The sequence below is a fragment of the Acomys russatus genome, chromosome 6, assembly GCF_903995435.1.
Source record: "Acomys russatus chromosome 6, mAcoRus1.1, whole genome shotgun sequence".
Classification (NCBI taxonomy): domain Eukaryota; kingdom Metazoa; phylum Chordata; class Mammalia; order Rodentia; family Muridae; genus Acomys; species Acomys russatus.
The window spans coordinates 74,333,445-74,349,484 of NC_067142.1; positions in this window are offsets into that span (position 1 = coordinate 74,333,445).

Consider the following 16,040-nt stretch of genomic DNA (forward strand, 5'->3'; position numbering starts at 1 on the left):
AAGAAAGAAAGAAAGAAATGTAATATGTTAGCGGGAGTGGTGGCACACACCTTTAATCCCAGCACTCGGGAGGCAGAGGTAGGTGGATCTCTGTGAGTTTGAGGCTAGCCTAGTCTACAAAGTGAGTCCAGGACAGGCAAGGCTAACACAGAGAAGAGACACCCTGTCTTGAAAAACCGAAAAAAAAAAGAAGAAGAAGAAAAAATAAACGTAATATGTTTTATCGTTATGGCATTTCCTTTATTCACAGCAAGCTACAAAGCTGTGGTGCTTGTTTGCACAAGGTAGTATTGTAAGTTGTGGCAGGATGAAGTTAAAGAGGATGACTTTTCACAGTAAGTGTTGTGTGGTCTGGTTTTGTTCTGTGGGTAGTGAATGGGGTGTGTGAAGACTTGTCTCCTGTATCCCTTTGGCCTTGAGACTCTATGTAGTTGAGGATGACGTCAGTGCTGGGATTACAGGCATGCACCCCTCCCCACTTTTAGGCAACTCTGAGGAGCAAATGCCGGGCTTCATGAATACCGAACAAGTCTTCTACCAACTCAACTGCATCCCCAGCCTCCTTTCTTATGAACTAATTATTTTATTTGATGTTGGGGACTGAAGCCAGGTCTTCTCCTCACCCTGAGCCCTGTTAAATAGACTCTTCAAACAGAAAACATGCCTTTGCCCTGTATATCTGTTAGTTTCTGTCCCTCCCTTCCTCTACAGTCGGGGAAATCAGGTGACTTTTCTGGGTGTTAGTTTGTTAACGATCTGTAGAACAAAGGGGACTGGAGTGAAGAACTGACAGTTTTTTGTTTTTTTTAGGCTGCCAAAGTTCCAGGGATGGGGGAGCTGGAGTGATGGCTCAGCAGTTAAAAGCACTGGGTGCTCTTTTAGAGGACCAGAATTGTATTATTTGTTTGGTTTGGTTTGTTTTTTGTAACAAGTTTCTCTGTGTAGCCCTGGGTGTCCTGGAATTCACTCTACAGATCAGGCAGGCCTTCAACTCCGAGATCCTCCTGCCTCTGCCTCCCAAATGCTGGGATTTAAGGCATATTAATCCCAGCACTTGGGAGACAGAGGCAGGTGGATTGCTGTGAGTTCGACGCCAACCTGGTCTACAAAATAAGTCCAGGACAGCCAAGGCTACACAGAGAAATCCTGTCTAAAACAAAAACAAAAACAAAAACAAAACAAAAAAGGCAGGTGCCACCACAACCAGGCCCAGAATTGGATTTCTAGCACCCAAATGGTGGCTCACAACCACCTGGAACTAGAGTTCCAGGAATCCAGCACCCTCTTCTGACCTCTGCTGCCACCAGGCACTTATGTGATATACAAACAAACATGCAGGCAAAAATACTTATGCATATAAAAATTTACATAAATAATTAAAAATCCCTTTAGAGTGTAAGGTTTAAAAATCTGTCCCATCATACTTAATACCTGATCAATACACAGTCTTTCAGATTTCAATCTTTCCTTCTGTCATGACCAACTGGCTAATTTTTTTTTTTTTTTTTCTGAAATTGCCTATCAGACGACTGAATCAACGGTGCCTCTCCTGTCTCCTTCCAAACTTCCAAAGAATAATTTCTTTGCTTTTTTTTTTCCCAAATGTGTTTTGCCTTTTTGCATCCTTTCTCTCCCCATTTTATTTTATTTGACTTAATTATACCCGCACCTCTTGTTGTTTGTTTTGCTCTAGACTCTCGCTTTCCCTTCCGTAGCCAGGGATAGATAACCGTAAGTTTAAGTTTCTGGTCTCCCCACCCTCACCTCCCTCATGCTGGAATTATTAATGTGCTGCTGGGGGTTGAACTCAGGGCCTGACACATGCTAGGCAAACACTGAGCTGCTCCCCCATCTCTGTTGAATTTTTTTTTTTTTTAGACATTCTTGCTAAGCTGTCTTTAGGATCCCTCCTGTGTCAGTCTACTGATTGCAGGTGTGTGCCATTGCACCTGGCGTCTCATCTAAACCTTAATAGCCATCCCTGTGAGGCCAGCTCAAGCTTGCCTTTCTGTGGCAAATCCTCTCTGTCACTTCAACCCACATAGTAAAAACTCACATCGGAAATATGCTGCGTTATTTCATGCCTGTTTCCCTTTTTGCCTCTGACTCTCTCCACCCACCCACCACCCCCATCTCCCAGCTACCCCAGGAACACAAACTACATCTTTTGAAAATTCTCTCTGGCTACTTTTTTAACCTTAATTACTTTGTAGACTTAATTTCCAGTGTAAAGCTCTCCAATCTTCTTCTTCCTCTTTTAGTCATTTAAGCATATACCAGATTATTTTAATTAGTTTCAAAAGACAATATTAAATGTCAAGCATAAAGAGGAAAACGTAGGCTTGGAAGTTAACAGTGTCTGCAGGAAGGCAGACTAAATGACTTCAGCGTTTCTTTTATGTAATCCTTCACTGTCTTTAACAGGCTTGGCATTTAGCAGAATTACTTGACTATGACAAGATGTACTCGGAGTGTATCTCGTATCAGTGGTGGGCCACAGAGTAGGCTTGGGTAAGCAAGGCTGCCAAGCTTTCTCCTTTTGGGAGACCGTGACCCCTACGACTGTTGACATAGGCCTGTAGTCCCAGCCACCCCCTAGGTTGAGGCTAGGATAGCCAATTCAAGTTGTACCTGAGCTACAGAGTGAGTTCAAGTCTAGCTTGACAATTTAGTGAGACATTATCTTCAACTCTCACAAATTTAAAAAAAGAAAAAGCTGGGCAGTGGTGGCGCATGCATTTAATCTCGTCACATGGGCGTCAGACGCAGGCGGATCTCTATGAGTTAGAGACCAGCCTGGATTACAGATTGAGTTCCAGGATAGCCAGAGCTACACAGAGAACCCCTGTCTCTAAAAACAAAAATGACAACAACAAAACCCAAAACAAAACAAAAAACCCTCAAAAGTTAAAAAATGGCTAAAGAAGCCAAAAATAATGATGGCTTATGCTTGCAACCTCAGCACTTGGTTGTCTGAGGGAGGAGGATTGCCACTGGTTTGAGGCCAGCCTGGGTTCCAGGATCGTCTGAAGTACAGATAGAGACCTAGGCTAAAGAAATAGAATTATTATTAAGAATATGAAAGAGCTGAGGATATCTTTGTGGTAGAGTGTTTCTATGGCATGTTCAAGACCCTAGGTCCAACCCACTGTTCTGACCAAAGAAAGGAAAAGGAGGAATGGGACTGTTTGCAGCTAAACTAGGTTGCAGTGCTTTTCACTGCTTCCGGCTGCAGGATTGTGATTGGATTTCTTCCAGAACTTTCTGAGACTGTTTTCTCCTAAGAAAAGATAACGTTACCTCTGCAGGATGCAAGATTGGGGTGAAGATTAAAGGTGAGCAGGCACCTAAGTCATTCCCTTTTCGTGTGTGTGTGTGTGTGTGTGTGTGTGTGTGTGTGTGTGTGTGTGTGTCCATGGTTTGCTATAAAGCTGAAGGGCCTAGAAGGCAGCGGTAGCTACTCCAGGCCCGAGTGCCTCCGGGAAGTATTTTATTCAAGAAACTATGTTTCTATTTCTGTCCAGCATCTGGGAGTGACTGACAGCCATCTTATTTGAGAGAACTTAGAATCTCCGGGAAGTGGTGTAAATTAAGCCCCCTGTGTTTGGCAAAATAACAGAAAAGATGTTGTTACTTTATCATTAACAACAGAAATAGAGCTGCTCTGTCTGAAATAAAGATCACGGTCTTTATTCAAACAGCTACATTTTCATCATTTTTGTAGAGAATACGGGTCACAGCAAGCAGTTCCCATCCTGGGTTTTACCAATTAACAATTCACAGGGTGAGCAGTGAGTCCCGTTTTTCTTGTTATACTTCTCATAATGATGAAATGGTCAGGTAAAATAACCATTTCAGGAATGAGCAAATATCAGTTTCATCACTCAAAACAAAAATACATCATTATTTGGGGGGGGGGGTGTTGAGACAGGGTTTCTCTGTGTAGCCTTTGCTGTTCCGGACTCACTTTGTAGACCAGGTTGGCCTTGAACTCACAGAGATCCGCCTGCCTCTGCCTCCCGAGTGCTGGGATTTCAGGTGTGTGCAACCACACCCTACAAGAAAAATACATCATAAGATGGCTCAGAGCCTACTGCTCTTGCAGAGGACCTGATTTCTGCCCACTCGTGCCAGGTAACTCACAGCCCCCCATGACTCCAGCTCCAGGAAAATCAGATGCCTCTGGCCTCCAACGGCCCTTTCTCGTGTGTGCACATCTTCATACACAAACACATCATTTGAAATAAATCTTAAAAATATAGAAGGGAGCTAGGCATAGAAGTACACACCTTTAATGCCAACAGCACTGGGGAAGCGGAGGCAGGCAGATCTACATAGTGAGTTCAAGGACAGCCAGAGCTACGTGTGTGTGTGTGTGTGTGTTTCTTCCCACAATCTAGAGATTCTAGCTCTCTAGAGATATTCTAGGCAAAACATCTCATTCTACAGATGGAGAAAATGAACTATGAAGTCATTTACCATAGTATTTTGATTTGTTTGTTTGTTTTTTAGCTGCTCCTGAACTTTTCTTTCTGTTTGTTTATGTTGCTTTGTCCATTCATGTTGTAAACCTTATGAACTTATCTAGAGACTGGTAACTGCACACAGACATACACATACAAATCTCTCTCACACACACACACACACACACACAGAGAGAGAGAGAGAGAGAGAGAGAGAGAGAGAGAGAGAGAGAGAGAGAGAGAGAGAGAGAGAGAGAGAGAGAGAGACAAGAGACAGAGAGACAGAGAGACATAATAGTGGGATAGACTGGCAGGCTACCAAGTCCCAGGCATCCTTCTGTCTCTGCTTCCCCAGTGCTGGGATTGCAAACACACAGCTTTTACGTAGGTACCAGGGATCAGACTCAGGTCCTCTTGCTTGCTTGGCAAACAACCAACTGAACATTAACTGCCATTATTGGGGAACCAAAACTTTGTCATTCCATGTTTGAGATTTCCAGCTGGGTCTGTGAATTCATTTGGCATGAGGGGTTAACAGGAGCAAAGCTGAAGAGGTAAAATAATTGTTTTGTTTTGTGGTAGATTGAACAGAGTGGCGGTTGTAAGAAAATAAACATGCGGAGAGGCTGAAGGAGGTCTGTTTGTGCAGATTTCCTATTCCTTGGCTGTCTACCCCTAGTGGCAAGGCAAGGCATCTGGGCTGGAGAGACGGCTTAGAGGTAAAGAGCACTGACTACTCTTGCAGAGGACCTGGATTTGGTTCTCCGCACCCACAAGCAGTGCACAACTGCTTATAGTACTGATTTGAGGTGATCCACCGCCATCTTCTGGCATCCACAGGTACCTGCATGTAAGGGTGCACATAAACTCACTCAGTCCCCCGCCCACATATAAATAAAAAGGAAATGAAAAAATTTAAAGCTGTCAAAATTGTTTTTTAAAGAATGTTTGTTTTCCCCTGACACAAGTCAAATAGAGGAATGTCTGTGTGTCCCCAAGGGTGGAACCCAAGGCCTCATGCATGCCTGTTAACTGTCCACATTCCTAGCCTTGAGTACCCTGGTATATTTTGAAGTGGTATATTCTGCTACCTTCAAATGTTAAATAAATCTACAGTTTTGTTTTGAGTTTTCTGTTTTGTTTTGGCATTTGTTTGTTTGGTTTTATTGTTGTTCTTGGGAACAGGGTCTCACGTTGTAGTGCTGTCTAACTTGGAACTTACTATATAGCCCAAGCTTATCCTTCTGTCTCAACCTCTTGAATTAAAAAACTACAGCAGTCGCTGGGAGTTGTTGATGTACTCCTTTAATTCAGCACTCAGGAGGCAGAGGCGGGCAGATCCTTGTCAGTTCCAGGCCAGCCTGGTCTAGGATGTGAGTCCAAGACATACAGGACTCTGTTGCACCACAGAAACTCTATCTCAAAACAAACAAACACACACACACACACACACACACACACACACACACACACACACACTACAGTATTGCAACCATACGCAGTTTAATCTAGTAATTTTGTTTGTTTGGTTTTGGTTTTGGTTTTTTGAGACAGGATTCTCTGTGTATCCTTGGCTGTCCTGGACTTGCTTTGTCACAGGGTCATATATAGCCTAGGGTTGCCTAGAACACATTACATAGCTGAGAATGACCTTGAATTTCTGAGCCATCTGCCTCTGCCTCCTCAGTGGTAAGATTACAGAAGTGTACCACAGCATCTTGTGTGGCGCTTAGGATCAAACCCAAGGAAGGTTTTGTGTCTATTGGGCCACTCTACCAACTGAGCCAAATTCTTAACCCTTAATCTAAAAGGATCTTTTTCTTTTTTTACATTTATTTATTTATTTATTTATTTATTTATTTAGTGTGTGTGTGTGTGTGTGTGTGTGTGTGTGTGTGCACGTGTGCGTGCGCGCGCGTGTGTCTGTGTGTGTGTTTAAGTCAGAGAAAAACTGTGGGAGTCAGTTTTCTCCTCCCAGCCATGTGGGTTCCAGGAATCAATTCAGGCTGTCAGGATTGGTGGGAAGCACCTTTACCTGCTGAGCCATCTTGACAGCTCCTAATTCCGTTTTTAAAGAAGATGACATAATGGTTTTGCTATGAAAATATGGAATTTATGAATGTGAAAATTTGTTTGCAAGCCAGGCATGGTGGTGCTTACCTTTAATCCCAGCACTCCAGAGGCAGAAGCAGGTGGATCTTTGTGAGTTCCCGGCCAACCTGATCTACAAAGTGAGTCCAGGACAGCCAAGGCTACACAGGGAAACCCTGTCTCAAAAGCCAAAAAGAGAAAAAGAAAAAAAAATTGTTTTCATAAATATGTAGTCCTCCCTGACCCTTGGGGTCACTGGCCACCAGCCCATGAGGACAAAGGGAGCAGGAATGACAAAAGGGGTTCAAATGGCTGTGAGTACAACCGAGAAAACTTCTGGGAGTCAGCTTCAGAGAGGTAGCTCATTTTACTGTTTCAGGGGTAAAGTATATAGGGGTATATGCATGTAGCCCAACTACTGAGTGGGTGGCTCATGCCTTTAATCCCAGCACTTGGGAGGCAGAGGCAGGGGCAGGCTGATCATTGTGAGTTCAAGGCCAGCCTCATCTACAAAGCGAGTACAAGACAGCCAAGGCTACACAGTGAAAACTTGTCTCGAAAAACCAAAAAAACTCAACTAAAGGAAACAAAACCAAAACCAAAACAACCAACTACTGAGGATTCTGAGACCAAAGGATCCCCTGAGTTCTAAAGTTTGAGTGTCACCAGGGTAATAGAGTGAGACCTCATCTCTTAAAAATAATAACTAAACTGTAGGTTGTGCACATATTGGTGCATTTTTTAAACTACTTCAAACAGAACCCAGGGTGCTAGAGGAGTGCCCTGTGAAGCTCACGCCAGCCCTTATTATTATCAGTGCCCTTATTATTATCATCACTTTTATTTCGCTTTGTTTTGTGTTTGGTTTTTCTGAGACAGGGTTTCTTTGTGTAGCCTTGGCTGTCCTGGACTCATTTTGTAGACCAGGCTGGCCTCGAACTCACAGAGATCTGCCTGCCTCTGTCCCCTCCCCACAGAGCTGGGATTAAAGCCCGGCTACCTTTACATTTTTAAAAGTTTATTTTGTATGCATGTATGTATTGGTTAGTTTCCCATCAGCTTGACACAAGCTAGTCATCTGAAAGGAGGGAACCCCAATTGAGAAAGCAGGCTGAGCAAGCTAGGAAAAGGAAGCCAGTAAGCAGCACTCCTCCAGGTCCTCTGCATCAGCTCCTGTCTTTTGGGTTCCTGCCCTGTTTGAGTTCCTGTCCTGACTCCTTGGATGATGAACAGTGATGCAGAAGCAGAAGTCAAATAAACCCTTTCCTCCCCACATTGCTTTTGATCATGGTGTTTCAACAATGGTAGCTCTAACTAGGATAATGTGTGTGTTTGTGGGGGATGGGAAAGGGTGCTGTTGTGGAGTTCAGAGGGTAAATTTTGGGAGTTCATTCCTCCTGTCACGTGGGGCTCTGGGATCAAACTCAAGTTGAGACTTTCAGCCCCCAGCACTTATTTTTATTTCCCATCTCTAGTGCCTCAGACTTGGGCCTGCTTCAACTCACTGTTACAGTGGAGCTCAGAGGGCCCCAGTAGTTATGTTTTCTTGAAGCAATGGGATTGCAAGTCTGGTTCATTAGTCGCAAATTGTTCACTTCCTGAAAACTCTTGTCTCCAAGGAAACCTAGGTAAGGTTTGAAACTGATGGAAAAGAGAACCATCTAATAGCCCACCTAGGAAACAGGTCACCCATTTTAAAGCACACCTTGCAGCAAGTGTATTTTATGGAGTCTCAGCCCCTTCTACCTCTTGAGCTTGTCTTAATACTATTGGGCTACTCTGCTTCTTTCAGAAAGGGTCTCCTGTAGCCCAGCCTGGCCTAGAATGCATTGTGTTTCCAGAGCTTGTTTTGAGCCCCTGACTCTCCTGGCTCCATCTCCCAAGCCCTGAGGCTACAGACTGTGGTGACTGGCTATAGCCTCCCATCTAGCCATCGAAGTTGTTCTGTTTGAGGCAGGGGTGGAGAGATGGCTCAGTGGTTAAGAGTGTTGGTTGTTCTTCCAGTGGACCCTAGTTCCTTAGTTGAGTTCCCAGCACCCCATTCGGTAGCTTATAATGGCCTTAACTCCAGCCCTAGAGGTTCCAGCCCCTTCTTCTGGTCTCTGCAGGCACACTTACTCCTCCCACCCCGACTCGAGGATTTTGTTTGTTTCTTTGTTTCTTTGTTTGGTTTTGGTTTTGGAGACAGGGTTTCTCTGTGTAGCCTTGGCTGTCCTGGACTCACTTTGCAGGCCAGGCTGGCCTCAAACTCACAGAGATCTGCCTGCCTCTGCCTCCCAAGTGCAGGACAGACAGTGGGGAAAAACCTCCAAAACAAGAGGGTGGAGAGAGAGAGATGCAAAGGTGTGAGGAAAGAACGGCTGTCTCTTCCAAGTTACAGTGTGGAAGGATTTGAGAAAGAAGAGCCATTCAGTCTGAAACTCACAGGGTTTCAAAGTTTGAAGTACAGACCCACTGTGTAATGGAAACTGGCTGCAGAAGCATTAAAAGGCAAGTTAGGTGGGAAAGGAGGTTTGCAGACTCCTGTGTCAGTTCGACTCATTTGGAAACCCTCTGCCACGCATACTGAACCTGATCAAACCACTTATTAGCCATTGTGGGACAAGTCCCGAAGAACCAAGAGCCTCTGGTGGCATTTGGCCAGTTGCACTCAGTCCTTTTGCTATGTTTTTGGATGCACTTCAAATCCTGTCCATTTTCTGGAGAGCAGACTGTTTTTTGTTTTTGTTTTTGTTTTTTAATTTTTTCCCAAAACAGGGTTTCTCTGTGTATTCCTGGCTGGCCTAGATACACTTTCTAGATGGGCTGGCTGTGAACTCACAGTGATCTGCCTCCCTCTGCCTCCCTGAGTGTTGGGGTCACAGGCGTGCACTGCCACGCCCAGATTGGAGAACAGCTCTTAAACATTATTTGTTTCCTAGCTTCATGTGGCTTCCCAGACCATGAGAGGCCCAGAGCCAGGACCAGCCAGAGTGAGTTGGATCATATTTTAGGAATAAATAAAGGCAATATATGGCAACCGTGGAATGCTTACAGTTTGGCTGATTATTATGTATAAATGTGAGGCTATAAGTCCATCACTGTATTATCTATACATTTATTGATTTTGTTCTGTGGTGCCATTGACCACACCCAGGGCCTAAGCATCCTAGGCAAGCATTTTGTCACTGAGCTATACAGCCCTAGCCCTTAATTTTTCTTTTAAAATTTCTACTGCTTATTTTTGTTGTTCATTTTTTTTTAGTTCTCCTTTTTCTTCCTCCACCTCCTCCTGTTCCTTCCTCCTCCTCATCCTTTTTAGACACAGGGTCATATTGTGTTGCTCAAGCTGTTCTTCAGTTCCTAGGCTCAAGGGGCCCTCCAGCCTTAGCTGCCAAGTGCCTCACAGGTGTGTGTCACAGTGCCCCACAGGCCATTGAAGTGAATGCTAACCCCTCTACTGTATAAATTCATATATATAAATTATTGATTGGCAGAATCAGAGAATCCCTTAGAAACTACCCAATCTGAACTGTTTCAATGACAAGATTTTTCTTTTAAGTTTTTCAAGACAAGATTTCTCTGTGTAACCTTGGCTGTCCTGGAACTTGCTCTGTAGACCAGGCTGGATTTGAACTCAGAGATGTGCCTGCCTCTGCCTCCCAAGTGCTGGGATTAAAGGCATGTGTCACCATTGCCTGGCCCAATGACAACATTTTTGATCAAATCATATGTAATTTTTGTCAAAATCCAGGCAGATAATCAACAAGGGTTCCCAAAGTCTATCCTTTCATTTTGTTCTGAGTTAGTAGGGAAAAAATGATTTGATTTTATTTTGATTTTTTGAGACAGAGATTCCCTGTTTAGCCCTAGCTGTCCTGGAACTCACTCTGAAGACTAGGTTGGCCTGAAACTCACAGAGATCCTCTTGCCTCTGACTCCCAAGTACTGGGATTAAAGGTGTATGCTGCCACCCCATAAAGTGGCCACTGCCCTCTTGAACTCTCTGACTGCTGCACAAGATTGAGCCTATCAACAGTCTGTCATTGAGGGTAGGTGGGTGATCACAAGGCTCCACCCCTCCCTGAGGATCTTTAAGCAGTTCCTGGTTGCTGGAGGAGGGAGAGTGTGGTGGTCAGTAAATTGCCTACACTCCTGTAAGTCACCCTAATTAAACTCCTTGGCTCAGCACCACCTCCACTGAGACAGAAAAAAGGAAGAAAAGAAATAATTCTTATCACACAGTTGCAAACAGAAGAAATAAAATGTATTGTCCTGCCCGCTTTAAAATACAAACAAGGATAATCTGGAAACAAAACACAGTGAAAGCGTGAAAAGGAAATAAACAAAGCATTTCTAGCATCATGAACCAGAAAAATACCTTACACTACTGTATCATCACTGTAGCTAACACTGGGTTCATAGAAGAGACACTCCAGGCAAAAGTAGTTGGTGAACAATATTTGCACATGTCTAGAAGACTGCTGCCCTGGGGTAAAGGAGGGGACAAAGGTGCGGGAGAGCATCTGTCACAATTCTTTTCTTCCTCTTTCCCTCCCTCCCCTACTGTATTCCCAGCTGCTTAGTCTTCAATATGTAATCCAGACTGGCCTCCAACTCTTGCCTAGCTTCCCAAATGCTGAGACCACAGTATAATGACTAGCTTCAATTATTTCTCCATTTGTTTTGTTTTGTTTTGAGACAAGGTCTCTCCCTACATAGACTTGCCTGTCCTAGTGATAAGCAGACCAGGCTATGCTGGAACTCCCAGAGATTGTGCCTGCCTCTGCCTCCCGCTGCGGTTTAAAGATGTGTGTCATCACACCTGGTTATTCTTAAATTAAAAACAGCAACAACAACAACAAAACCTGTTAGGATTTTAACAGCTTTGTTCACATAGTGTATTCTGGTCACTTTCTCCTTATATCCTCTTGTCTCCTTCATCCCTCTACAAACCTTCCTTCTCCTTCCTGTTCCTTTCCCAAGTTCATGCCTTTTGGTTTTGTTCTGTGACCCATTTAGTTTAATCTGAGCCATCTGGGCAGCCATTGGATTGGATATCTCTACTGGAGCCTGCAAGCACCTAGCTATGGTTGCAATCTACACCATAGGCTGCCTAGTCTGGGCTGGAGCCTATAGAGAGCCACCTATCTCCCCAGGTATGACATCTAGATGCATTGCACTGGGAAGCCTGGATCCAGGATTTACCATGATTCCCTTGGCTCAAGGTACTGGCTTGTAGTTCACACAATGCTAGAAGTTGATACATAAAGATTCTTAGCCAGGCGTTGCGCTACACGCCTGTAATCCCAGCACTGTGGAGGCGGAGGCCCTGGGATTGTAAGTCCAAGTCTAGCCTACATTACATAGTGAGATCAGATCCTATCACAAAACAACAAAACAACAAAAACTGGAAGTGCAGCTCAGTGGTAGAGCTCTTACCTAGCGTGTACAAGACTTAGGTTCCATCCCCAGCACTGTAGGAAAAAAAAAATCTAGCTTATATACTTGCAATTCTGGCTATTTCTCACCCTACCAGGGTCCCTGCATGCTCACTCAATCCATGGCTTCCCCCCCCCCCCCGCCCCGCCCCAAGTATGTAACAAACCAAGATCATGAAATCCAAGCGGGGAGGGGGATGTTTGGAGGGAGATTTCAGTCAGGACTGGGTAGCGAGGTGACTCACAGTTGCTTCTCTGTAGAGAACAGTCTGTGTTGTGCAAAACAGCCAACCCTAGGCCTCTGGCTTCTGTTTCACACAGGATTTGCCTCAGCCATTCTGAGTGCCATGCTAGTGAGATGTGGCACATCACAACAGGTGGGTTTTGCTGGTGAAACCTCAGTCAGGCTCATCTCTCGGGATTGTTTTTAGGGCGCTGTGAGTAGCGTGTTGGGTATTTATGCTTCTCCACCACCCACATATTCAGTGGATACCCACGGACCGTCTAGTGTATCTGTGGTACTGTGAAGATTTCATTCATGTAGCTTTCAAAAGGCTAGGTTATTCACCACGTATAAGTTCCCCCGCTTTGGTGAGTGACCAGTGCTAATTCTCCTATGACTCTAATAGAATTCTAATCGCTATTGCTTCTCTGACGTATCTTAGATGCTGTGCCTATGGCAGAGAATGGGAGAGATGGCTTAGCTGTTAAGAACCTACACATATAGCTGGGAGGTGGTGACACACCCTCTAATCTAGCGCTTGGGAGGCAGAGGCAGGTGTATCTTTGTGAAGACAAAAATATAAAAGCTGTTATAGCTCAGTGGTGGAGCTTTTTACATGCAAGGCCCTTGTTCAATTCCCAGGACCAAAGCACCCAATCCATGAAGTTTACAAGGACTGTGAACGTTAGACAACATTAGTTTGCTTTATTGAGTCTTGCTATTTAGTCCAGGCTAGCTTGAAATTCTTAGTTCCCCTGCCTTAGCCTCCTGAGTTCTGGGATTGCAGGTGTGCACCACTGGGCCTGGTTGGAGTTGACTAACATTGTCTTGCTGTGGTGGGTCTGCCTTCCTGCTTGACCAGCTTTGGAAAAACTACTCATAACCACTCCATGACTCACTTCCCCCCTTGTAAGAACACAAAGGGCTAACAACTTTTTTACTGCCACAATTAAGTGATTTAGTCTGTGTCAGACATTTAGTAAAGTGTTAGCCTTGGCTATTTGCAAGTCCTTAAAAACTAACAGTAGTAGAGCCAGAGTTCTAATTCTATGATAGAATGCTTGTCTGGTATGTGTGAGATCCTGGTGCCCAGTACTGAAAAACATTTATATAATCACTTCAAATTGAAAAGTCTTAAGCAGGTATGCCTGGTTCTTCAGACAGAGAGTAAGTGGAGGCTTTGGCCTAATGTTTCTCTTGCTCTAGAATGGATACAGTGTAAGACATTGGGGTTTTCACAGTTATTGTCACATAAGCTGGCTGTGAATGGACTCACCAAGAGGTGAAGGTGTCTCCTTCAGTCCCTCCCCAGCCATTGTTAAAGGAAAATAGACTGGGCTCTTGGTCTGTGCTATAGGCTTAATTGCACCCCTGCCCCTAGACAGACTGAAATCCTGACCTTTAGGACTTTAAGAATGTGACTTTGAGGCCAGGGGTGGTGGTGCACGCCTTTAATCCCAGCACTCGGGAGGCAGAGGCAGGTGGATCACTGTGAGTTTGAGGCCAATCTGGTCTACAAAGTGAGTCCAGGACAGCCAAGGCCACACAGAGAAACCCTGTGACTCGCGTTACCGTCTCGCCAGCAAGAACGACGCTGCACACACAGGATCCTTCTGCAGTAAAGCTTTAATGCGTCTTAAGAGGGAGAGCATAAGCTTACGACAAGTAAAATGGAGACCCCAAACAGCAGAAACCCATCCCTTATATAGGAAACTGTTCTCCGCTTAGGATGTGTCAGTCCCTGATTGGCTGTTACTCATCAGGCGATATGACGCCACGGGAGAGGCAGAGCACAACAAGTGGAAAGTTCCTTCGCACATGCGCAGATTACTTGTTTACCAGTTTGGGACACAGGATGTCAGCGCCATCTTGTAATGGCGAATGTGAGTGCGGCCTCTCACAAAACCCTGTCTCGAAAAACCACACACACACACACACACACACACACACACACACACACACACACACACACACAAATGTGACTTTGGAAAAACATTGTTGCACACATAACTAGTTATGTCAAACTGGTGATAGCCAGAGCAAGCAAAAGGCAGGGACTGTGAGTGTAGTCCACTTGAGCTACATAGCAAGGGCCCGTCTGAAATAATCCAAGGTAAACAAACAAACAAAACCACTTGAAATTGGGGGTTGTGGGTAGGGGTGTGACAACTCAGGTACAACACTTTACCAAGATGCATGAGTCCCTGGACTTGATCTCCAACACTAAACATTAATTGATCTGGACCTAAACACTGATTGTCTTAAGAAAATCTACAGAGAGCTGGACACGGTAGCAAACGCCTTTAATCCTGGACTTTAGGAGGCAGATCTCTGTGTTGTAGACCAGCCTAGTCTATATAGGGAGTTCCAGGACAGTTAGTTACAAAGTGAGTCTCTGTCTCAAAAAAGAAAAAAGGAGGCCGGGAGGTGGTGGTGCAGGCCTTTAAATCCAGCACTGGGGAAGCAGAGGCAGGTGGATCTTTGTGAGTTCGAGGCCAGCTTGATCTATAAAGTAAGTCCAGGACAGCCAAGGGTACACAGAGAAAGCCTGTCTGGAAAATACTAAAAAAAGAAAAAGACAAAAGGAAGAAAGATAATATACAGGGATCTTTAGAGGAGCTTTTAAAAAGCTACTACTCTGGGTGTAAGTGGGAGGAAGGCTCCAGTCAGCCCTACACAACCCGAGGGATTCTGAGAAGGAAGTAGGTTTGGAGGCGCACCAGGCAGGAAGAAGTCAGAATGGCCCGTGACACACTGCCTTGTTTTGGCAAAGAGTCTTGAGGAAATCTCCTGATTGTCTGGGTATGGGGCATGGAGTGTACGTGTGGGAGCGTGTGGGTACAAAGATGACCGTGGGAACTTCCCTAGATTGCTCTTCTGCATTGTTCTTTTGAGGCAAGGTCTCCATTCAAATCCAGAGCATACCCATTCAGCTAATCTCAGTAGCCAGCTTGCTCTGGGGGAGTCCTCTGTCTCCTTCAAAGGTTGGGTTTATAGGTGAGCTGCTAGAGCCACTGGTCACTTACTCACATTCATGTGGGTTCTGGAGGTCTCAACGCTGGTCTTTTGGCTTTCATAGTGAATTCTTAAGCTACTAAACCATAGGAGAGGTACAAGGAATGTAGGAAGAAAAACTGAAAATCCAGACCCAGTGCTAGGCTAGGCTAGGCAAGACCTTGTTTTAAAACCAAACAGGTCTGGAGACCTCGCTCAGTTGGTAGAGTGATTTCTTGGCATCCACAGAGCTCTGGGCTTGATCTCCAGCAACCTGTATACTAGGTGCAGCTGCTCATGTCTGTAACCCAGCACTCCAGAGGTCAAGGCAACAGGAGGAGAGCAAGGTAATTCTCAGCTACATAGTGTATGCTCAATTTTCTTAACCAATATATTTTATTAACAACTTAGTGACCGAGCATACATCACTTATAACCCGACTAACCAAAACAATAGGAAATGAGGATTAATGAACACAATAACAAAACCGTAAGGATATTAGTTCTGGGGAACGATTCTCCTGGCGTAATCAGCAGGATTTCTTCTGCTGGAACCTACAGTAACCAGAACCCAGAACCTCAGCAGGAGCCGGAACCCCAAAGCCTTCCCTCGAGCAGTTCTCTCTAGGAGTGTCTTGAAGTGGAGCAATGAACAGCCAAAACTATCCCAAGTCTCCAAAAAGCCCCACCTCCAGTTCTGGGCTCATTTATATATCCCCTCCCAGAGTCTGTTCATGGGATCTTTTCAGCTGGCAACAATCAAGCTCCCGCACAAGGTGGTCAGTCTTCTAGTGGATTAACCTCACCTGTTCTCTCACAAAACCGTTCCAATCCCGCACTTGGGACCCTA